General features: G+C 41.6%; 1 long non-coding RNA gene across 1 annotated transcript in view; it reads left to right on the top strand.

Annotated features, from left to right (window-relative positions):
• Positions 1-24,823, top strand: part of LOC141409507 (uncharacterized) — a 281,827-nt gene that overhangs the window by 227,444 nt on the left and 29,560 nt on the right. Inside the window, exon 9 of the long non-coding RNA XR_012430464.1 lies at positions 15,209-15,308. This is a non-coding gene — a long non-coding RNA (uncharacterized lncRNA). The remainder of the gene's footprint in view (positions 1-15,208; positions 15,309-24,823) is intronic.

A 24,823-nucleotide genomic window follows, 5' to 3' on the forward strand; every position in this document is an offset into this window, starting at 1 on the left:
ATCGGTCTATAGATTCTATGTAATCGCAATAAAAATCTTGACATTTTTCATTAAGTCATGCATGACATACTGCTTAAAAACTTATATAGATGTTTACTTCTTATTTTCCTTTTCCTTTTTCTTCTTTTCTTCACAGGAGCAGTGTGGCCAGGGCTCAAAGTGTGATTAGAATAATAAATACACATAAATTTTGCATATACACATATACAGACATCAATAAGCAAAATCCTAATTAGTGGAATGCATGGCAAGGTAGTTCACAAAATGAAAACTTGAATGGCCTATAAACCAAAGAAAAAGTGTAGAGTTTGATTAGTAATCAGAAAAACAAAATGCAGTTTAAACTCACAAAGCAACATCATTTTATATCCAACAGATTATAAAAAGTTAAAAAGTCTATCAGCATCATACATGGGTGAGGATGTAAAGCCATGGAAACTCCCATACTCTGTTGGTAGGGATGAAAATGATTTGGAAATCGATTTGATATTATCCAGCAAATTGAATTTGTGCATGCAGTGTAGCTATTCCAGACATTCCACTCCAGCCCCACCTCACCCTCTACCAGGTATCCTACCCCAAAAAAGGAACTTTGGTGTTTGTGCACCAAGACTCTAACTGCAAATGTTTGTGAGAGTAAAATTGTTAATAGTGATGTTTGTAAGATTCTAGAAATTCTTTTCTTTAGCAGAAAGCATCATTTACTCTACAGCCCATTAAATCTTTAGTCATTTTAGCAAACTTTCAGAGAAACACAGTCTTGATTTTATTTTTATTGCCAGGCCACCTTGTTTGTTTTTACAAACTGTTCGTGAGAGAAGAGAGAGACCTTCTCATATTGTTTTATACTCAGAAAAGGAAAGATAAATGAAACTAAAGGCAGGTAGCCCAGCGCCTAGGAATCAGACTTGAAACCAGGCCTGGGCCTGCCTGACCTAAGCCTGACCGAAGCCTGGTAGTTAAAATTCGACCTCTGACCTAGTAACTGATGTTATCTATAGATTCCAGACATTGTATGGAAGGACATTGTAAAACCTCCCATTCTGTTCTGTTTCACTCTGACCGTGAGTGCTTGCAGCCCCCGTCACGTACCCCCTGGCTTGCTCAATCGATCACGACCCTCTTATGCAGACCCCCTTAGAGTTGTGAGCCCTTAAAAGGGACAGAAGCTGAGCACCTGACTAGCTCGGATTTTAAGACGCCTGCCTGCCAATGCTCCCAGCTGATTAAAGCCGCTCCCTTCACTATCTCGGTGTCTGAGGGGTTTTGTCCGAGGCTCATCCTGCTACATTAGTAGTCAAAGTAGCTGGACACCTTAGTTTCTTTTGTGTTGCTATAAAATAATACCCGGGGCTGGGTAATTTCTAAAGAAAAGAGGTTTACTTGGCTCATGATTTTGCAGGCTGGATCCTTGGGCATCTGGTGAGGGCCTCAGGATGCTTCTACTCATGTGCAGAGATCACACAGCAAGAGAGGAAGCAAGAGAGAGAGGTGGGAAGTGTCAGACTTTTTCTAAGAATCAGCTCTCATGGGAACTATTAGAGTGAGAACTCACCCACCCCCAAACCCCTGAGGGCACTAACCTATTCAGGACAGATCTACTCCATGACCCAAACTCCTCCCAACAGGCCATAACAATAACACTGGAATCAAATTTCAACATGAGGTTTGGAGGACAAACATTTAAGATATGTCACTGGAGATAAAAACAGATTTATTTTCCACTGAAGCCTGGTCGTTATATTGTCTTTTAAAATTCTGCTTAGGCCGGGTGCAGTGGCTCATGCCTGTAATCCCAGCACTTTGGGAGACTGAGGCGGGTAGATCACCTGAGGTCAGGAGTTTGCGATCAGCCTGACCAACATGGAGAAACCTGTCTCTATTGAAAAAAAAAAAAAATACAAAATTAGCCGGGCATGGTGGTGAGAGGTGACAGAGTGCTAGCAGCCCTCACTCTCAGCGCCTCCTCGGCCTCCGGCCTTAGCTTCCACTCTGGGGGCGCTTGAGGAGCCCTTCAGCCCGCCACCACACCGTGGGAGCCCCTCTCTGGGCTGGCTGAGGCCGCAGCTCCCCTCCCTCTGCTTGTCCTGAGGTGTGGAAGGAGAGACACCAGCAGGAACGTGGCTGCGCGCTGCTCTCCTGGGCCTATGTGAGTTCCCGCGGGTCCGGGCTCGGCGGGCCCCTCACATGGAGTGGCCGGCTGGCAACAGTGGCCCAGGGCAGTGAGGGGCTTAGACCTGGGCAGGCAGCTGCGGAGGTTGTGCCACTTACCCCAGCAGTGCCGGCCCGAAGGCGCCCCACTGAAAGTCTGGCCGGGCTGTAGCTGCCTCCCTGTGGGGCAGGGCTTGGGACCTGCAGCCCACCATGTCTGAGCTCCTCCCCCTGCGGTGGGCTCCCGTGGGGCCTGGGGTTCCCCAAGGGCCTGAGCCTCCCCAAGAGGCGGCGCCCCCTGCTCCATGGTGCCCTGTGGCACCCATAGGGAAGGGTGAGGAGTGCAGGCGCAACTTGGAACCGGCAGGCAGTTAGGCCTGCAGCCCCTGTGCAGGATCCACTGGGTGAAGCCAGCTGGGCTCCTGAACCGGATGGGGACTTGGAGAACTTTTATATCTAGCCAGAGGAGCTTATGTGCACCAATCAGCACTCTGTATCTAGCTAACCTAGTGGAGACTTGGAGGAGTAGCACTCTGTGACTCTGTGTCTAGCTCAAGGATTGTAAATGCACCAATCAGCACTCTGTCTAGCTCAGGGTTTGTAAATACACCAATTGGTACTCTGTATCTAGCTAACTAGCACTCTGTGAATCTGTGTCTAGTTCAAGGATTGTAAATGCACCAATCAGCACTCTGTCAAAACCAATCAATTCTCTGTAAAGTGGACCAATTAGCTCTCTGTAAAATGGACTAATCAGCAGAATGTGGGTGGGGCCAGATAAGGGAATAAAAGCAGGCTGCAGCACCAACCCACAACAACCTGTTGGGGTGCCCTTCTGCCTTTGGAGGCGTGTTTTTTTTTTTTGCTCTTTGCAATAAATGCTGCTGTTGCTCTTTGAGTCCACGCTGCCATGATGAGCTGTAATAGGGCAAAGGCCTGCTGCTCCACTCCTGAAGCTGTCTGCAGCTCCACTCCTGATGCCAGCAAGACCACGAACCCACCGGGAAGAAGGAACTCTAGACGTGCTGCCTTTAAGAGCTGTAACACTCACCACAAAGGTCTGCAGCTTATCTCCTGACAGCGAGACCACGAACCCACCAAAAGGAAGAAGCTCCAGACACATCTGAATGTCTGAAGGAACAATCTCCAGACATACCATCTTTAAGAATTGTAACACTCATTGTGAGGGTTCGCAGCTTCATTCTTGAAGTCAGTGAGACCAATAACCCACCAATTCCGGACACAGTGGCACATGCCTGTAATCTTAGCTACTTGGGAGGCTAAGGTAGGAGAATTGCTTGAACCCAGGAGGCAGAGGTTGTGGTGAGCCGAGATCGCACCATTGCACTCCAGCCTGGACAACAACAGCGAAACTCTGTCTCAAAAAAATAAAAATAAATAATAAGTAAAATACTGCTTAGAAAGTGTCTGGTTTCTTCTCTATGTTGACTCTTTTATCATGCTTAGTTGAAATGAACTAAGAGATACTTTCAACAGTATTTTCACTTTGCAAGAAAGGAGGCATTTCAATGACTATGGTATCAATAGTATTTTTAGTGAGGAGACCCAGAGTATTTCAGTAAAATGTTTAAAAATAAACAATGCATGCTCCTGGGAAGGGGATGGGTTCTGTACCTCAAGTGCTGATCACGCTGCCTTTTCTGAAGCATAGTGTGAGCAAAAACCAGATTGGTGACTTGAGTGCAGGCATAAAACCCAGGAGGGCCAGCACCCCATGCAACAGGAGCAGCAAGTGTAAAGGTCCTGTGGTGGGAATGTGTTGCTATGTCTGAGCAGCAGAATAAGGGGTGATGGGTCAGAGTGCAGAGGTCAGACAGAAGAGCTATAAAAAATAGGTTGTTGCTCATTAACTTGGTAACTCAAAAACAGGATATTAGCTTGCATTTGCAAGGCTGCATGTAAGTTAGGTACTTATTACACGGTTTTGGTGTGTTATGTGCACCAAAATAATACCACAACTGGATATGACTCATGCTAAACAAGGCTGGGTTATACTGGCCTAGATCAAAATGATGAAGTGAACAAAGTTTGTGTTGGCAACCCCTCTCCTGTGCTTTCTGCTCCCCATTTCCCTGCGCACCATGCCTTGCAAGATTTTCCTGTGTTTCCTGCTGTGCTTCTCATGTCTGCCAGCAATATAAAGATGGAGGCATCCTCCAAAGATTAATACACTCCTATCTGACACACTTAACTGTGAATCACTACTGTCTGTGGTGACCAGGAACACCATAGACATGTGAGTTCATACGACAATCTTCCCTCTCTGTTCCCCACCAGATATTTCTTCTTTAAAAGAAAACTCCAGGATGGAAAATGCCTCAGCCACAAGATAGATTTAGACCTTATAGCATCAATGGAGACTGTCCCCACTGCCCCCACCTCCCGTGGCCAACCCCTACTATGACTAGATATTCTAACTGAGCATATATCCATGAGGTTGTTCATTAGAGCTAATTAAGGAAAGAAAGAGGATGGTAGTTCAGCAAAGGGAGAGTTGTTTCTCAGTATTATTCATTACGTTCTTTAGGAAATTACGTGAGATGGTGACTAACCTATGTGCTGTCTCTGTAATTTTTTTTCACCAGTTCCTGCACTAGATGTTGCTCATTATTAATATGAGTACCCTAAGGAAACTATTCATAGAGAAATGGAAACTTTTTTAAATCACAAAAGATCCCTAACACGGCAGCACCTGAAATACATGCAAGCATTCTGCTCAACTGGCTGCCATTCAGCACAGAGACACTTATTTCCTGTACATGACTTACCATTAGTCTACCTAGTGTAATGCTAAGAAGACTTACCAACAAATTAAAACATGTTTTTCTGTCTTTTTCCCATTTGTATACGTGTCAACCTGATACAAACTGAGAATTTGGGAAATGCAAATAGCTTACTTATGAAATTAACGATGTGACATATACTGTATTTTGAAATGTTGCAAAAATACACCATTCCCTTGAAGCTTAAAAACTAATGTCCTCCCTTGAAGATGATGAAGCTTGGAGTAGAGTAAGGACTACCACCTCAACTACTTTGCTTTTTCTTGCCTTCTGTTTTAGTTGCATCATAAACCTCGAAGTCAGAAATGTGCTCAGTGTGTTTTCAATAGGAAGGATGGTCAACGACTCCAGTTTGCATCTGATTGAGGTTTTAAAACCAGGAGGAGTTTGTCAGCCTGCTAACTATGGACACCACAGAGATTGGCGTGCTTGTATTATCACAACCGATTACCCCCATTTGAGAACACCTCTTCACACACAGTCTGAACTCTGAGTTTTTAAGCTTAACAGCCAAGCACAAGACAGTGTTACTCAGCTTATTAGACTTTTTAAATTCTACCAAAACTATAGGCTTGAGGTGCTAGAAGCACTCAGAATAAAAAGTATTTTCCAGGATGCTCTCCAGAAGCAGAACAATTTGGCCATGCCCAAAGTGTTTATTATTATTATTATTATTATACCTTAAGTTCTAGGGTACACGTGCACAATATGCAGGCTTGTTACATATGTATACATGTGCCATGTTGGTTTGCTGCACCCATCAACTCATCATTTACATTAGGTATTTTTCCTAATGCTATTCCTCCCCTGACAGGCCCCAGTGTGTGATACTCCCCTCCTCGTGTCCTTGTGTTCTCATTGTTCCACTCGCACCTATGAGTGAGAATAGGGAGTGTTTAGTTTTCTGTCCTTGTGATAGTTTGCTTAGAATGATAGTTTCCAGCTTCATCATGTCCTTGCAGAGGACTTGAACTCATCCTTTTGTTATGGCTGCTTAGTATTCCCTGGTATATATGTGACACATTTTCTTAATCTGGTCTATCATTGATGGACATTTGGATTGGTTCCCAGTCTTTGCTATTGTGAATAGTACTGCAATAAACATATGGGTGCATGTGTCTTTGTAGTAGCATGATTTAATCCTCTGGGCATACACCAAGTAATGGGATTGCTGGGTCAAATAGTATTTCCTGTTCTAGATCCTTGAGGAATCACCACACTGTCTTCCACAACGGTTGAACTAATTTACATTCCCACCAACAGTGTAAAAGTGTTCCTATTTCTCCACATCGTCTCCAGCATCTGTTGTTTCCTGACTTCTTAATGACCACCATTCTAACTGACATGAGACGATATCTCATTGTGGTTTTGATTTGCATTTCTCTGATGACCAGTGATGATGAGCATTTTTTCATATGTCTGTTGGCTTCATAAATGTCTTCTTTTGAGAAGTGTCTGTTCATATCCTTTGCCCACTTTTTGATGGGTTGTTTCTCGCAAATTTGTTTAAGTTCTTTGTAGATTCTAGATATTAGCCCTTTGTCAGATGGGTAGATTGCAAAGATTTTCTCCCATTCTGTAGGTTGACTGTTCACTCTGATGGTAGTTTCTTTTGCTGTGCAAAACCTCTTTAGTTTAATTAGCACCCATTTGTCTATTTGGGCTTTTGTTGCCATTGCTTTAGGTGTTTTAGTCATGAAGTCTTTGACAATGCCTATGTCTTGAATGGTATTGCCTAGGTTTTCTTCTACGGTTTTTATGGTTTTAGGTCTTACATTTAAGTCTTTAATCCATCTTGAGTTAATTTTTGTATACAGTGTAAGGAAAGGATCCAGTTTCAGCTTTCTACATATGGGCCATACCCAACTTGTTAACAAGAGTCATACAGAAATGGAATGACTTCAACAATTTATAAAAGGTATACTGTAAAACATTTTCAGGCACTTTAATATGTTAAATATGGTGCCATCCTGGCAAAGTAGATGTTCTTGTATTAGATCAGAGGGTTAACTTTTCTGGGAAAAAAGCAAAGGAACAATCAGATGTATTAATCTAAGGTAACAATCCTATAGTATATAATACAAGCAATAACACTGATTCCACAGGCATTGTTTTGATTGGAATATAAAATAGGATTCAAAATAAGGTTATATGATTTTTTCTCCAATGAAAAGCATATCAGCAAAGTGTTTTATGAGAGTATTAGGAGAGGAGGAGGAGAACGAGGAGAAGGTGGTGGAAAAGAAGAGTAAGAAGGAGAAGAGGCAGAGGAGATAAGGAGGAGGAGAGGAAGAGGAAAGTAGGGGAGAAAGGAGAGTGAGAAAGAGAAGCAGAAGAACTATTACGGCACCTCTAATCTTTGATCTTCACAACTGCCCTATGAGGTATGAATTTTTATCTCCATTTTATAGACAAAGAACTCTCTTCTTATACTTACTCAATTTTGCACAGGCAAGGAAGTCGGAAAAGTTTTGAAAACAGTTCTTTCTGCCACAGGAAATGGGACATTTCACCCACACTCCTGTGTCGAGGGTAGCAGTTAGGTGGTTTTCACTCAGGAATTATGTCTTGCTCCAGGACCATTATTCTTGGGATCCATTTACCTGACTACTAACTAGGAGTACCTGAGGATCACTCTGCTTCAGCAACACAGCTGTCATCTTTCATCTGTGCAGCAGCACCCCTCACATGGGGGCACCAGCTGCGGGGGTCTGTCTGCAGACCCTGACCCAGAAACAAATGAATAAAGTACACTGACACACAGATATTCTGTTTTGCCAGTCCAGTTGAGTATATCCAAGCCATTTACAGGCTCCTGCTGAGTCCCATAAACAGTTGCAACAGCCTGAGTCAGCTAGTGAGACTTGCATTTATTCAGTAAGATTAATTAACAAAGACTTGAGTCAACACCATTAGATTGCAATTGACATTGTGGATTTCGGAAGTAAAAAGCACTTAAGCACCTACAGTACATCAAAGATTAGCAGTAAGATTATGTGAGTAAACAAGCTAGCTAGATAAATTACTCTGCCTTCCTTTATTACCACTTTCATTTGTTTAACTAAAGGTAAAGGGACCAGCTGCCTTCAACAGATCTATTACCCAAGTTATGCAAACTTCTCGGCCTTCCAAGGAGATTTCTGTCTATCTGTATAACTATCTCTAATGTTCCCACCAGCCTGACTGAACCCCAACACATCTGAAAGTTCCTTCATCTGAAGGGTTTGTTTCAGAAAATAGTAAGTTGAAAAGAATAGAGTCCACACTATAGTATGGTTCCTACAGATTTTATAAAGCAGATAAGAGAAGAACATAAAATAATGTAAAAAAAAAATCCATCAGAAGAAAATAATGCCAAGGAGAGTCTAATGCACTGACTATGTGCAAAGATAGTGGAGAGGGATGTTGAAGTTCCCTGGGGCTAGGACCTGTGGTAAACAGTTCCAAGTCCAGAGGTGAAGTGGCCATCGATAGAAGTGGTTACCAGAGCCAAACAGCACCTGTGTCCCAAAGGCAGCCTTCTGCCTCTTGCCAATCTCCTCCTAGAAGCCAACAGGAAGTCAGCTAGCCAAGGCCCACAGATACAGTCCACTGGGGTCACTGTCTGAGCAAACAGACAGAATGGAGAAGGGTGAAGGTGCATCTGGCAGGCTATGCAAATGTAAGGATGACCAGCTTGGCCTAGCCTCCTGTACTGGTTCTGTTGCATTCTCTGATTTGCCTGTATTCCATCTGACTCTAAATGACTTTTGCTACTGGTTGACATGCTCCTTGAAAGACCTAGTTGCTCACGCTGCTTACAGACTCTCATAGTTCTACCCCAGTTACACAAGTTTCATCAACATGACATCAACCAGAAATTGGTCTCTCCCTCAAACACCTCCAGCTAATTACAGCAAATTTAGGAACAGAAGAAAGTCTGATAATTCTGAAAAACGTATTTTAAAATGTTCTATTTTGGCCTGTGAACTCAACTACATAATGTCTTCTGAAAATGCTTTGTTGGCACCATGGTGGAAGGGAGTTTATATAATCTATTGTCTCTGGGCTGGAAAAGACATTTTTGAGATTAGCATTTTTGAAGGATGCTCCCAAGATACTCAGACGCAATTTCCTCTAGAGCCATTACCAATCTCCCACTTTTCAATGTTCACAGGGTTAGAGGAGATAAGTTAAAAGTCATCAGCCTACCACTCTGCAGCAGCACAGTTTAACTCTTCTGTTTCCATGCACCAGTGGGAGATCCAACAGCTGCAGAGTGGGCTGAGCTGTCCAACCACGTCAGGCAGGTACATTTGGAATGACATCCCTTACCAAATATCACACCTCCATAACAAAAGGTAACATAGTAGTCTGGTCTTCCCTGTAACTGAGAAAGAAATTTCTTTTATCAATAGCTGGGGCTTTGATTAGGAAACATTGGTGAAGAACGAACGTGGATTAATGATGGCTGCATAGTTTTGTATTATCATTATAGTTTTGAGTGACACTGTGCTCTAGGTGTGCCTTCTTCTCAAACTGAAAAATTAAGAAGCAATTGAGAGGACTGTGTTACAAACATCCAGAGACAATTATAGTGCAGTTATGCCATGCATAATAAAGCAGGAAACTATCAGATAGGCATAGTCCTTTCTCTCTAAAATCAGCAGCATATCTGAGGACATGCTACTGAAACTCAAGGAGTGCATATGACTGAGGACCCAGGCACCTTTGCTCTAAGGTCACATCTTCTACACCAGACATCTCACAGCTGAATGCAGCAGGGATGCTAGGGTAAGCTGAATAATGTTCCCCAATGAAGATATGCATATCCTAATCCTCAAAACCTATGATTATGTTACCTTACAGAGCAAAGGGACTTTGCAGATGTAATTGTAATTAAGTGAAGGCTCTTACAATGGGAAGATGACCCTGGGTTGTGCAGGTGAGCCCAATGTCATCCCAAGGGTCCTTGCAGACGGAGGCAGAAGAGTGAGAATGAGAGATGAAGATGTGCAGATGAAAGCACAGACCAGGGAGAAACAGAAAAATGGAAAGACGCCATGCTACTGACTTTGAAAATGGAACAAGAGAGTCAAGAACTAAGGCATGCAGGCAACCCCTAGAAATGAGAAAAGGCAAGCGAATGGATTGTCCCCTAAATGTCCAAAAGGAACACAGACCTTTACTGTAGCCCAATAAGACCCATTCCAGACTTCTGAGCTGCAGAACTGTAAGATAATACATTTGTGCTATTTTAAGCCACCAAATGAGAGAATTCATTATAACAGCAATAGGAATGCAAGACAGTGGTTTTTCTCAATCTCCCTCATTTTGCCACTTTCTAAAATACTACGAGCCTCCTCCTCCTTTTCCTCCTCTTTAGATATTTCTTCCTTGCATAAAGTTCTATGATCTGGTTCACCAAACACAGCTCTTGAAATGCTAAATATGCAAATAAGAAACTAGCAGTTTTGATTGTCTGGGTCACAAAGTTACTTTCTAGTTGTGAACCCCTAAAACTTAACATTACCATGATACCACTTGTTACCTTTCTTCTATAAGAGAATGAACCTTCACCCACACCTTTATCCCTATGCAGACAGAGGATCCCCCGAGGGAGCTACAGGAAACACTGCTCAAAAATGAAAAGCGAAATGAAAGAGGAAAAAAAAATACAATGTTTCTATAGTATAGTTCCTTTTACAAAACTACCACCTGCCATATGTTATTGCTGTGTCGTGAGTAAACTAAAGCCTTTGTCCTTAAAGAGCTTGTAGCTGAGGTCAGCACTTTGAAAATTTGAGTTCAGCATCAGAATCACAGAGAGAGCTTGTTAAAGGCACAGTTTATCTATCAGGCTGTACTCCCAGAGTTTGGGATTCAATCGGTGATATGGTTTGGCTGTGTCCCCACCCAAATCTCATCTTTTAGTTCCCATAATTCCCATGTGTTGTGAGAGGAACCCAGTAGGATATAATTAAATCAAGGAGGCCATCTGCCTCATACTGTTCTCACGGTAGTGAGTAAGTCTCATGAGAGCTAATGATTTTATAAGGGGAACCCTCTTTCACTTGGTTCTCATTCTATCTTTGCCTGCTGCCATGTAAGACCTTTCACCTCTGCCATGATTGTGAGGCCTCCCCAGCCATGTGGAACGGTGAGTCCACTAAACCTAAACCTCTTTTGCTTTATAAATTACCTAGTCTTGGGTATGTCTTCATCAGCAGTGTGAAAACAGACTAATACATTAGGTCTGAGGTGTGGCTGAGAATCTCCATTTCCAAGAGGCTCCCCGGAGATATTGGTGCTGCTTGTCTAATGAGAGAGGCAAAATGCAAGCCCAGTGATCAAAAACACAATGTAATGTATTCAAGTGCTGTTGGAGAGTACAAGTAGGCAGTTCCAGGCAGGGAGAACAGGGAGAATCCCTCACACCTGGGGATTGTGAGACATTGGAAGTGTGACAGGGCATCATGGCATCACGATATTGCAGAGGAACCTTAAGAGATACTGAAAGGAGACAATTCCAGCTCCAGCAAAGTTCATACTTGACAACACAGAGGCTGGCTGTGTGCAGGATCTGTCTTGGACACAGCCTGCAGACCTGTCAGCTGGCTGCAGGGTGTGTGAAGGAGGTTCCTAGCCTGGGAGCCCCAGGGAGTTGGAAACTGGTTAGTTCACTTGGGCACCAGATCAATTCTGTGTAATTTCATCTGACAATCCCTGTTATACAGGCTGTGTGTTAAATGTTAAGAGGACAGGGAGCAAAAACTGGTCCCATGAGAGTTCAAAATCTGATTGTGAATAAGAGGAATTGGTTGGAAGACTTCATTCAGGAAATGAAATCAGGAAAAGATGGGATGGAGACATTGCTTTTGGCAGCAGTCAGAATTGGGGCCAAGGCCGGTGGCAGTGGCTCACACCTGTAATCCCAGCACTTTGGGAGGCTGAGGTGGGCGGATCACGAGGTCAGGAGATGGAGACGACCATCCTGGCTAACATGGTGAAACCCCATCTCTACTAAAAAATACAAAAAATTAGCCGGGCGTTGTGGCGGGTGCCTGTAGTCCCTGCTACTCCGCAGGCTGAGGCAGGAGAATGGCTGAACCCGGCAGGCGGAGCTTGCAGTGAGCCAAAATCACGCCACTGCACTCCAGCCTGGGTGACAGAGCGAGACTCCATCTCAAAAAAAACAAAAAAAGAATTGGGACCAGGGCCTAAACTGAGGTCACGTCCACAGAGATGAGAGACTAGCGCAGAGCAGCAGGCAAGAAAAGAAATCAAAAGATTAATGACAGGAGGTTCAGCCAAGGTCAGGGAAAGTGAGTAGGTGGAGGGTCTGGGAGGGCAAGGGTTGAGGATGGACCACTGACCCCAGCAGGGCCAGTGATTCAACTCATCAGCTCCACAGATACAGCCAGAGGAAGCTGTGGGTAGGGTTGCAGCAGGTGCTTTGTCTTTTCCAATTCATCCTGGCTCCATTATTTCATTTTTTTTAGAGTGATGGTGTCTTGCTCTGCTGCTGGAGTGCAGTGGTGAAATTCTAGCTCACTGCAGCCTTGGACTCCTGGGCTCCACGATCCTCCAGCCTCAGCCTCCCACAGTGCTGGGAATACAGGCATACACCACCACACCTAGCTAATTTTTGTAAAGATGAGGGTTTCACTACATTGCTCAGGCTGCTCTCATACTCCTGGTGTCAAGAGATCCACCCACCTTGGCCTCCCAAAGTGCTGGGATTACAGACATGAGCCACTGAGCCAAGCCCATGATTCCACATCTGAAAGCCCTGCCTGACTGCATCCAGGATGCATCCCGATAATGCATTTAAATTACAGAACACTTTGATGACATGTTTTACTTGGAGCAATGGAAAAATATTACATATTTCTTTCTAAGGCAAGACCCCAATATTCCTGGAAGTTTGATTATTAGAAGTAAACAGTGTTTGGCATTTTTGTTTATTCCATCAGGAGAGGCAAACCTCATTTTTGAAGAAGTATAGAGTTTTCATATCATGGAAACAAACTATCTGAATGGGCCATTTAGATGTGTAAAGGGAAAGGATAAATGCTGTCTTCAAATGGAGAAATTCAAAATAACAAGAGGTTGAGCAACTTTGCATATTGACATGGATAATTTTAGCCACTGTGGGCCAAGGTATGGCTCTGGAGAGGCTACTATGAGGCTGAGAGAAGAGAGGGGAGAATTCTCTGCTCTCTCTAGGGTAGACTGCAAAAAGGATCCTGAATTCCCACTGGTGGCATGAAATGGGACCCTGGAAAATGGTGGCAGGTCAGGGAGTGGGAGGGAGAAGAGAAGAGCAGATGGATTTGGGGAGCCTTAGTTTATGACACATGACATATGCATTGTTTATAATTCCCTCAGGACAATTTCATCTAGAACATGGATGAGGATTCTGAGATATAGACTTAGATGTACACAATGTATGTTCAGGTGAAGGTGCAGATATAGTTATAAATAGGTTTGCAGATGGAGATGTATTAATAGTTACAATTGTACCTGTGGACATAGACATAGCCTTAGGTTTCGGTGCATGTATAGATGTAGATGTAAATATAGATATAGTTACAAATATATTGTTAAATGTAGGTATAGGTGTATGCTACAGCCTGAAGGTTTGTGAACCCCCACAAAAAACAATTGTCTTGCAGTCCTAACCCCTAAGGTTATGGTATTAGGAGGTGCAGTGGCCTTTAGGAGGTGATGAGGTCAAGAGAGTGCCGCCCCATGAGTATAGGTGTATGCTACAGCCTGAAGGTTTGTGAACCCCCACAAAAAACAATTGTCTTGCAGTCCTAACCCCTAAGGTTATGGTATTAGGAGGTGCAGTGGCCTTTAGGAGGTGATGAGGTCAAGAGAGTGCCGCCCCATGAATTGAATGAACATCTTTATAATAGGGACTCCAGAGAGCTCCCTCGCCCCTTCCACCACATAAGGACACAGGGAGAAAGTGTCATCTATGAACCAGGAAGTGGGCCTCACCAGACACTGAATCTACTGGTGTCTTGATCTTGGACTCAAGAACTGTAAGCAATAAATGTGTGTTGTTTACAAGCATTTTGTTATAAAAACCTGAACAAACTAAGACAGTATAGATTAGGTGTAAATATAAGTATAATTGAAGTTATAGTCACAGTCACAGACAAGGAAAAATAAAGTTTTAGAAATAGATCTAGAAATAGATATAGACACAGATAGGTATACATCGAAAAAACAATACAGAGCATTTCCTGTGTTCCTTTTTCTCCCTGGGACAAGTGTTGAGCATTGTTACAGGGTTCCTCTGACTACATAAAGTGAAGGTGAAGAAAGACAGAATAAGTGTCTTGGTCTACATGGTGTTTATACACCTAAATGCTTCGTTAGCAAATACTGCCTTGTTTTCACAGACATGAAACATTTATTTTAAAGCACGACATACGCCCATTTAGTCCCAGTTCTGTCAGCAAACTGTAATTAGTCACGACATTCATTAAGTCTGAAAAGTGTCCCTTGTTTAACTTTCCAAGAATATTGTACTATAAGTCATTTTAAGTCATATTAAAAATCAAGTAGCCATGGCAACCAGCTGTCATGACACACTGCCTGTGTTTACACAGTACCTCAACAAAGAGTTGTAGAATAATCATGGCTTATTAAATGATTTCACAATGATCTGTCATGCTTATTCTCTGTTCACTTCAAAAGCAAATTTCAAATTTTCTGAGCATATATATAAAAGATAATTAATGTTACTACTACTTTATGAAATACAATCTGTGGCTACATGTTTACCTTATACCCTCTATTGTCAGAGTAAATAGACTTAGAATAATGTTCAAGCTAATGTCTATTTTAAATTCCAGAAAATATAAATAATTCACATATCTAGGACCTGGTATAAAATTATTACTCTGTGCTTATTTTGCTTATGCAATTAGAATTGATCATGTGGACCCTCAAATACCACATATACTATATACACTGACTACTTTATTAACCTGTGTTCCCCAATTCATTCCAATAAAGTTAGATGGGACATTTAATTTATGTTTTAAATACTGGAAAGCTATTATGACCTGAATGTAGCCTTCAAAATTCACTGTTAATGTCATATTGTTAAGAACAGGGCCTTTAGGATGTGATTCAGCCATGAGGGTGGAGTCTCATAAGACAACTTTATAAAACAATTGGAGGGAATTAGCATTAGTTCCTTTTTCCCCTCCACCTTCAACCACATAAGGACATAGCATTTGTGCCCTCTGCAGGATGCCATGACAAGGCACCGTCTTGAAAGGACAGAGTATCCATCATCAGACAACTGAATCTATTGGTGCCTTTATCTTGGACTGACCAGCCTCCAGAACTGTAAGGAAATACATTTTTCTTCTTTACAAATTATTGAGCCTCAGGTGCTTTGGTACAGCAGCACCAACAACCTAAGACACTGTTTAATTTTTAAAAAATTGAAATTCAGTTATGAAAAATTTATTTTGTTATTTATTTTTATTATTGTTTTGAATTTTTATTTTAATTCAATAGTTTTTGGAGTACAGTTGGTGTTTCGTTACATGGATAAGTTCTTTAGTGGTGATTTCTGACATTTTAGTGTGCCCATTACCCAAGCAGTGTACAGTGTACCTGATACGTAGTCTTTTGTTTTTGTTTTTGTTTTTGTTTTTGAGGCAGAGTCTTGCTTTGTCACCCAGGCTGGAGTGCAATGGCGCTATCTCAGCTCACTGCAAGCTCTGCCTCCCAGATTCATACCATTCTCCTGCCTCAGCCTCCCAAGTAGGGACTACAGATGCCTGCCAACACACCCGGCTAATTTTTTGTATTTTTAGTAGAGACAGGGTTTCACCATGCTAGCCAGGATGGTCTCGACCTCCGAATCTTGTGATCCACCTGCCTCCGCCTCCCAAAGTGCTGAGATTACAGGCACAAGCCAACATGCCTGGCCCCCTGATATATAGTCTTTTATCCCTCACACCCTCCCAACCTTCTCTCCTGGATCCCCAAAGTCCATTATATTCTTATACCTTTGCATCCCCAGAGTCCATTATATTCTTACACCTTTGCATCCTCATAGTTTAGCTCTCACTTACAAGTGAGAACATACAATATTTAGTTTTTCAGCACTGAGTTACTTCACTTAGAGTAATGGCCTCCAGATCTATCCAAGTTGCTACAAAAGATATTATTTTGTTCCCTTTTATGACTGAGTAGTATTCCACAGTGTATACATACTGCTTTTCTTCATTCACTCAATTGTTGATGAGTGGTTCCACATCTTTGCAAGTGTGCTACTATAAACATGCATGTGTCTTTTCATGTAATAACTTCTTTTCCTTTTGGTAAATACCCAGTAGTTGGTTTAGTAGTAGTAGATTGCTAGATCAAAGGTAGCTGTACTTTTAGTTCTTTCAGAGACCTCCATACTGTTTTCCATAGTGGTTGTACTAACTTACATTCCCACCAGCGGTGTAAAAGTGTTTCCTCAAAATTTATTTTCCTAAGTACTCTGGAAACAATCTTTCTTCTCTTGAGGATACTTGTATAACCTCATATTTGGGCCTTTGAGGAAAGGAAAAGGTCATGGTGTTGGACCTGAGCCCAGTATCCAGGTGTAGAGCTGAGCTGTCAATATGGAGATGCAACTGCAATAAGGACACTATAAGGACACCAGAGGAGGTCAGGCTGAAGGCTTGGTTCAAAAACATAACCCTTGTACATGAGCTAAAATCAAGGCAAAAGGTAGACAGGTGTTGGAACCTGGATCCATTTACTGAATGTAAAGTGAAATGAGGCATGGATTTGAAAGCATGCATAAATACTAGAAGATTCCCAAGCCCTCCAAGCTGGGGAATAGCACAGAATGTGCTTGTTGAAGGAATCTTCACCTGAATATCATCCAATTGCAATGGGGCTTCTCTAGAAGATCATGGCTTTGGAAGGTCAGACTGGGTCTTGACATTTAGATAAGAATTAGTGTGAAAGTCGTGTTAATAAGGAGCAATTCTTTTTTAGTATCTTTACTTAAGAAAAAATCCAAAAGTAAAAACTATTACGCACAGAGACTCGTCTAAGAATATTACTAACAATAGCAAAAATTAGAAACAACCTAAACACAGAAAATGAAGATACCACTGAGCAAATATGGTTCACCCAGTGACCAGGCAAGTATCCAGAAAATAGTCACCCCTGCAGCACTTTTTCGAGCTATGGGTTTTCTTTGAGTTTTGGTACACTCTTCCTTTGATTCATGGGGAAATATTCAGGTGAGAGTCAGCAAAATGGATGCAATAATGCTACTCAGAATCAGGGAGCTGGATGGTTCTCATTTGTTCTTTCCTTCTGAAGCCTCTATTCTAGAGACTTTCTTTGGTGATATTCTCCCTCCCCCAAGAATGGAAAATATTAATATCTTGGTTTGATACCTTATGTTTATGATTTGCTTTCTCAGAGCCTATTAGGTCTTTGAGTCAATAAGTTGTGCCTACTGGGATTTAGTGAGCATGGCTTTCACTAAATTCATTGATCAATCTTTACAATAAATATTTATTGTGCATCTATATTTGCCAAGCATGATGTGAACTAGACAGGGCACAAGGTGCTTCATCCAGGGCACCTACCACATGGCAAATAAGATAGATGTGAAATATACAATAACTACACTATCACATGGAGCTAGATATTACTAGGGAAATAAACAGATTTTCAGGAGGGAATTTCAGAGATGAACCTGTTTAAGCAGGGCTTTCATAGAAAGAGATCCTGAAGCAAGGATTCAACCTCAGTGGTATATTTGCAGGTGCAGGCCCTCTGGTGGGGAAGTGGGAAATTGAGACAGGAAAGCAGTCCTATTAAACCAGCTGCCATGGGAAGTAACTGGTGCCGGATCTGACAGGAAAAATGTAGAGAATGATGCAAGATGCAAGTTCTGGAATTATCTCATGGAAGTAGCAAGGAAGCTGGAGTATTGTATACCAACCTGCAGCACTCAACCACAGAAAACTCTGCACAGCAGGTGTTAGTTCCCAGCACTTTGAGGCCCCAGGCTTACAGGCAAATAAGACTTCAATGGTTCTGAAAGTTGTTGGCGCAATGAAATGGTTAATGTTCCAGTGATATGAGCCATGCACCGACAGTGTTGGCTATGGGGCATAATCTGATTGCACAAAAGATGACAAAAGATGGCTCATACGGAATGGAATATCTCAACTCAAATAAATTCAAGTGAATACAACTGGAGTTACTATTTTAAAAGAATGGAGAGATGTCATTGCAGCCAGAATATCCAGCAGGAGTGATCAGCACAGATAATGTGCTTCCAAATCCTTAGGGAGGGAAAGGATGGGCAAGGCATGGGTGATCTGCCCAGGGCATAGCTGTGCATGATGGTATTGAGTGAGGAAGGATGCCCTGAGCCCTCTTCATGTGCATGAAGCTGAAGAAGTTCTGCATGTCAGCCAGTCTGAATACAGACATTTTATAGCATCTCACCCAGCTAACAACACTTTATCAGTCCTGGAATTAACTGATATATAACCTGATCCCAGGGTAGGGTATAGGAATACATGCTTCTCCAGCATGCACAAAGCCTGTATTTATTACCCTTGGATTATCTCAGCATGCACAACCTGGTCCATACACATTCCTGAATTCAGTGCTGGGGAATTAAATCAGGCATATGCTTGTAAGATGTCTTCGTAATTAAAGATGTCTTCTGATTCCAGCTATAGGTCTATATTGTACTCACTAGGGATCCAAGACTATGGTGCATTTCTAGGCATATTTAAATTTATTTGGGATATTCGTATTATTTTATTAATAATATATTAACATATTTCAATATATAAATATATCAAATTTATTTAAAATATTTGTATTCAGAGATATTTATGGGAATCCTAAAGGAAACTTGAAAACAATAGCATCTGTTTAAAAAATTACTGTTTAAAAAAGTTCCCCAGCACTTTTGGGCCCCAGGCTCACAGGCAAATAAGACTTCAGTGGTTCTGAAAGCTGTTGGCGCAATGAAATGGTTAAGGTTCCAGTGATATGAGCCATGCACTGACAGTGTTGGCTATGGGGCATAATCTGATTGCATAAGCACTGTACTGCCAAAAGATGGCTCAGATGGAATGGAATGACTCAACTGAAATAAATAGACACAACAGTTACTTGGCAAATAGTATGAAGTACATATTCTTTACCATGTAGCAAACTTGTATTCCTCATACATACATCATAGAACTGTGACTTTGAACAAGTTATTTTATGTGTCTAAGTCTCACACTGTTAATCTGTAAAGGTTCTCATAATAAGATTATGAAAGATTAAATGAGTTAATTGCTTAGCAACAGTATTTGACAAAAAGAAAGTAGTAAAGGTTAGCAAGTGTTGTTTGTTGTTAATTTCTAAGGGATAACCATATAATTTATTAGTGAGGAAGTCCTTTTACTATAGAAGTTTTATTTTAAATGCTATTTTACAAAAACAAAGATTTTTAAAACTTGAACTCACAAAACTTTCATGTTACCTTGATATTAAGGAAGGATTTCAAAATTTTTGAAAGATCATCTACTTTGAAAATGTGCCCTTGTGTTTCACTCCTGACTTTGGTGTCTGACATCTGTCCCCCATGAATTTTGATACAAACATCAAGGTGACCCTCTTGTTACACATATCAGCAAGTAATTGCAGAATGTGACAAATTCTTTACTGAATGCATAACCCAGGCTTGATGAGGGCAAAGATTATGGACTCCACCTACTTTGAAATGGCAACTACTTCTGAGATACTCCCTCCTAGATGAATCTTTACATGTGACAGCTTCTCTAGGGCATATCTTAGGCATCAAACTGCTGGAAAATAGAGAAGGTCCATTTGCCACTTTATCCAATTATTTGCAGATTGCTCACACATACTGTCCTTGCCAACACAATATGGTCATATTCAGAAATTTTGCCAATCAGGGGATGAATATAAAATTTTATCTTATTTTTATTTCAATTAGCATTTTCCCACATGTATGTATTTTTCCAAATTCAAATTATTGTTGGTATTCCATGTAATTATTGTTAGTAATAATTTACAAGTTGGTAAATTTTGTTAGATTTTGTTAGATTTTCATATTCTAAACAATAATATCTTGGTCTAATAAAGAGATGATGATTAGATGACAGAAATAGTAGATAGATAGGTAGATAGACAGATAGCATATAGCATATATCTTCATCTACTCTGCTATATACCTTTAACTTTTTAACTTTTGGTGAGTCGTGATATAAAAATATTTACATTTTGACACATTTATGAGTTTTTATATAACTTTAAAAATTTACTTCTTACCCTGAAATTATAAAACCTTAGCCATTTTTATACAAATATGTTCAAAGTTCTTTCATCTTCAGATCTTAATCTGTCTCCATCTATTCTATGAGATAGAAATCTATTTTTTTACTGAAGTCAAATATATGAAAGGGCATATATTTGTAGATCAGCTTCTGGACCATCATTCAATGATTTATTATAGAACTTCACTATACATCTTGATTTTAAGTTATAAAAGAACCACTCCTATATGTTCTTTTTTCATATTTTTCTGGATAGTCTACATCCTCCTGATACTCCTCTGGTTGCATAGGTGGTTTCTTCACTTTATTTTCTTTTACTATTTTTTCATACCCAACACTAATTACTCAGTGTTGGATATGTCTTTATTAGTGGCTTGAGAACACACTAATACAGTGAATTGGCAAAGGGAGTGGGTCACTGGTGTAAAGATCCCCAAAAATGTAGGTGTGACTTTGGAACTGGGTAATAGGCAGAAATTGGAACCATTTAGAGGGTTCAGAAGAAGACAGAAAAATGTGGGAAAGTTTGGAATCTCCTAGAGACTTGGAGGGCTCAGAAGACAGGAAGATGTGGGAAAGTTTGGAACTTCTTAGATGCCTGAATGGCTCAGAAACAGGAAGATGTTGGAATGTTTGGAATGCTTCCTATAGACTTATTGAATGGCTTTGAACAAAATACTGGTAGTGATATGGACAATAAAGTTCAGGATGAGTTGGTCTCAGATGGAGAGGGGGACCTTGTTGGCAACTGCAGTAAAGGTGACTCTTCCTATGCAAAGAGTCTGGTGGCATTTTGCCTTTTCCCTGGAGATCTGTGCAACTTTGAACTTGAGAGAGATAATTTAGGGTATCTGGCAGAAGAAATTTCTAAGTGGCAAGCATTCAAGAGGAAACAGATCTTAAAAGTTTGGAAACTTTGCAGCCTGATGATGTCATAGAAAAGAAAAACTCCATTTTCTGGGGAGAAATTCAAGCCTGCTGCAGAAATTTCCATAAGTAACAAGGAGCTCAATGTTAATCACTAAGACAATGGGGAAAATGTTTCCAGGGCATGTTAGATGTCTTCTGTGGCAGCCCCTCCCATCACAAGCCCAGAGGCCTAGGAGGGAAAAATAGTTTCCTATGCTGGGACTGGGGCCCTCCTGCTGCGTGCAGTCTAGGGACTTGGGGCCCTGCATCCCAGCCACTCCAGCCATGGCTAAAAGGGGCGAAGGTACAGTTTACACTGTGGCTTTGGAGGGTGCAAGCCCTAAGCCTTGGCCACTTCCATGTGGTGTAGAGCCTATACATGCACAGAAGTCAAGAATTGAGGTTTGGTAACCTCTGCCTAGGTTTCAGAGGATGTATGGAAATGCCTGGATGTCCAGGCAAAAATTGGCTAGAGGGGTGGAGCCCTTATGGAGAACCTCTGCTAGAGCAGTAGAGAAGGGAAATGTGGGGTCAGAGCCCCTATTCAGAGGCCCCACTGGGGCAATGCCTAGTGGAGCTGTGAGAAGAGGGTCACCATCTTCCAGGCCCCAGAATGGTAGATCCACTGACAGCTTGCACCACGCACCTGGGAAAAAACCACAGACACTCAGTGCCAGCCTGTGGAAGCAGCCAGCAGTGGGGCTATACCCTGCAAAGCCACAGGGGTGGAGCTGCCTAGGACCATGAGAACCCATCTCTTGCATCAGCATGATCTGGACATGAGACATGGAGTCAAAGGAGATCATTTTGGAGCTTTAAGATTTGACTGCCCTGTTGGATTTTGGACTTGTATGGAGCCTGTAGTCCCTTTGTTTTGTCCAATTTGTCCTATTTGGAATGGGTGTATTTACCCAATGTCTGTATCCTCATTGTATCTAGGAAGTAACTAATGTTTGCTTTTGACTTAATAAGCTCATAGATGGAAGGGATTTGCCTTGTCTCAGATGAGACTTTCGACTGTGGACTTTTGAGTTAATGCTGAAAAGAGTTAAGACTGGGGGAAAGGCATGATTGGTTTTCAGATGTGAGCACATGAGATTTGGGAGGGGCCAAAGGTGGAATAATATAGTTTGCTGTGTCCCCACCCAAATCTCATCTTGAATTGTAGCTCTCAAAATTCCCACATGTCAGGAGAGGGACTGGTGGCAGGGGGCAGATTTTTCCCATGCTGTTTTCATGAAAGTGCATAAGTCTCATGAGATCTGATGACTTTATAAAGAGGAGTTGCCCTATACATGTCCTCTTGCCTGCCACCATATAAGATGTACTTTTGCTCTTCCTTCATCTTCCACTTCGATTGTGAGGCCTCCCTAGTCATGTGGAACTGTGAGTCCATTAAACCTGTTTCCTTTACAAATTACCCAGTCTCAGGTATGTCTTTATTAGCAGAGTAAATCTTCTCATATTCATGTTCAATCCATCTAGAATTTGCATACAACCAACCTCTAAAATATATCACAAGATCGTTCACTTTTCTCTGCAAACTGTAACCGCAGCAACACTCTTCCAAGTCTCTCTCTTTCTTACTTGGAATGATCTCAATGATTCCCTGACTCTTTCTTCTCTCCTTCTTCCCTATCCAAATCCAGTCTCCACATAAGCCATGTAATAAGACACTTCCTATTGACCTGCTTCTTATTTTTCTCTCTACTTCAGTAAATATTGAATTATTGAATAAAAGAATGTATTAGCAAATAGGGATAAACAAGTGAATATATTTTCGCATTTGAACATCTCCTAAAAGATGAATTACATGAATTGGGCCTCAGGGTAAAAAATATCCATGCCAACACAGAAAACAGCTGTGACAGAGTTGCAGAGTCAATGAAGAGTCAGATGTGTAAAGAAAGCAAGGAACCACCATTTCTAGACTAAAGAAAAGGTGAGCATGATTTGAGCCTGCTGGTAGGAGGCAGGATAGAGGCTAAACAAGAAAAGATATTACACCTTCCACTAGGGAATGTAGCTTTTTGCTTATATGTCTCTCTCACATGTACATAGATTAACATGAAGTATTTAATGTATATGTCATTTGGTATTTGTATGATTTGCTATGTAGATGTGTATGCATGTGTCTATATGCATTGCATGTATATATGTTAATCATCTGTTAAACACATAACAAATACTATGAAACTTAGTTATAAAGGCAGCAAATATTACCTCAGAGTTCCTCTGAATCAGGAATTGCTTAGCTGGATCTCCCAGTTGTGGATCTCTCACAAGGATGCAGTCAAAGTGTCTGCATGGGCTGTAATAAACTGAAGGTGAGTCAATCAGCTAAGCTCACTAACATAGTTGTTGACGGGATCCAGCTTCTCACTAGCTATCATCCTAGGGATATCTTTTTCTTGTGTGTATATGCCTTTTGGGGCTTTCCACAGGTCTGCTCATAACGTGACAACTTGCTCCCTCTGAGCAAGCTAGTATTACAGCCCAATGAGTTCTTGCCCACTCCCCTCAGAATGCCAATACAATGAGAACAGCAGGTGTTACACAGAAAGAACTTAACAATCGTAGAGCCAGCCAAGCAAGGAGGATGGAGACAACTTTCAAATATGTCTGCCCAGGAATTCAGAAGTTAGAGGTTTTTTTGTTTTGTTTTTGTTTTTTGTTTTTGTTTTTTTTTGTTTGTTTGTTTGTTTTCTTTTGAGACGGAGTCTTGCTCTGTCACCCAGGCTGGAGTGCAGTGGCCGGATCTCAGCTCACTGCAAGCTCCGCCTCCCGGGTTTACGCCGTTCTCCTGCCTCAGCCTCCCGAGTAGCTGGGATTACAGGTGCCCGCCACCTCGCCCGGCTAGTTTTTTTGTATTTTTTAGTAGAGACGGGGTTTCACCGTGTTAGCCGGGATCGTCTCTCGATCTTCTGGCCTCGTGATCCGCCCGTCTCGGCCTCCCAAAGTGCTGGGATTACAGGCTTGAGCCACCGCGCCCGGCCCAGAAGTTAGAGTTTTTAAGGGTACTTTGGCAGGCAGGGGCTGAGGAACTGAAAAAAAAATATTGGCTGTAGAGACATCACAGGGATATCAAAGCTGCAGCTGAGTCAGTTCCCAGCCAGAGGTCAAAGGACCAATTGAGTCCATTCCTTGGTATTGATTACAGGTGCAGGTGGCATCCCTTGGCCTGCAAAATGGTATATCTGAAAAAATACATCACAATAGTGATGTTATTTGTAGGAGGAATTTGGGAAGTTACAAATCTTATAACTGCTATGTGACTGACTCTGCAGCAGTAAAAGCAAACTAAGGAGGTAATAGATGGTTATTGTATAACCAGGCCTATTCTTAAGCAAAGTTCAGGCCCCTACCATAATTCTAACATTTCAACCTTGTATTTGTCTTTACAAATGCAGTTTTACTCAGAACAAGAAGGGGATTGGCTTAAAGAAAGGCACATCATGGCCTCCACACAAAAATAAGCGAAGGCAACTTAGCCTGGCAGATGGAAGAGGGGATTAATTAAATTTCCCTTACTACTATAATTTTTGTAAAGGCAGTTTCATTAGCATAAAGAGTCAAACTAAAAAGGAGAATGTAGGAATGAAAATTATAGCCTTG

Source organism: Macaca fascicularis, chromosome Y, assembly GCF_037993035.2.
Source record: "Macaca fascicularis isolate 582-1 chromosome Y, T2T-MFA8v1.1".
Lineage (NCBI taxonomy): Eukaryota > Metazoa > Chordata > Mammalia > Primates > Cercopithecidae > Macaca > Macaca fascicularis.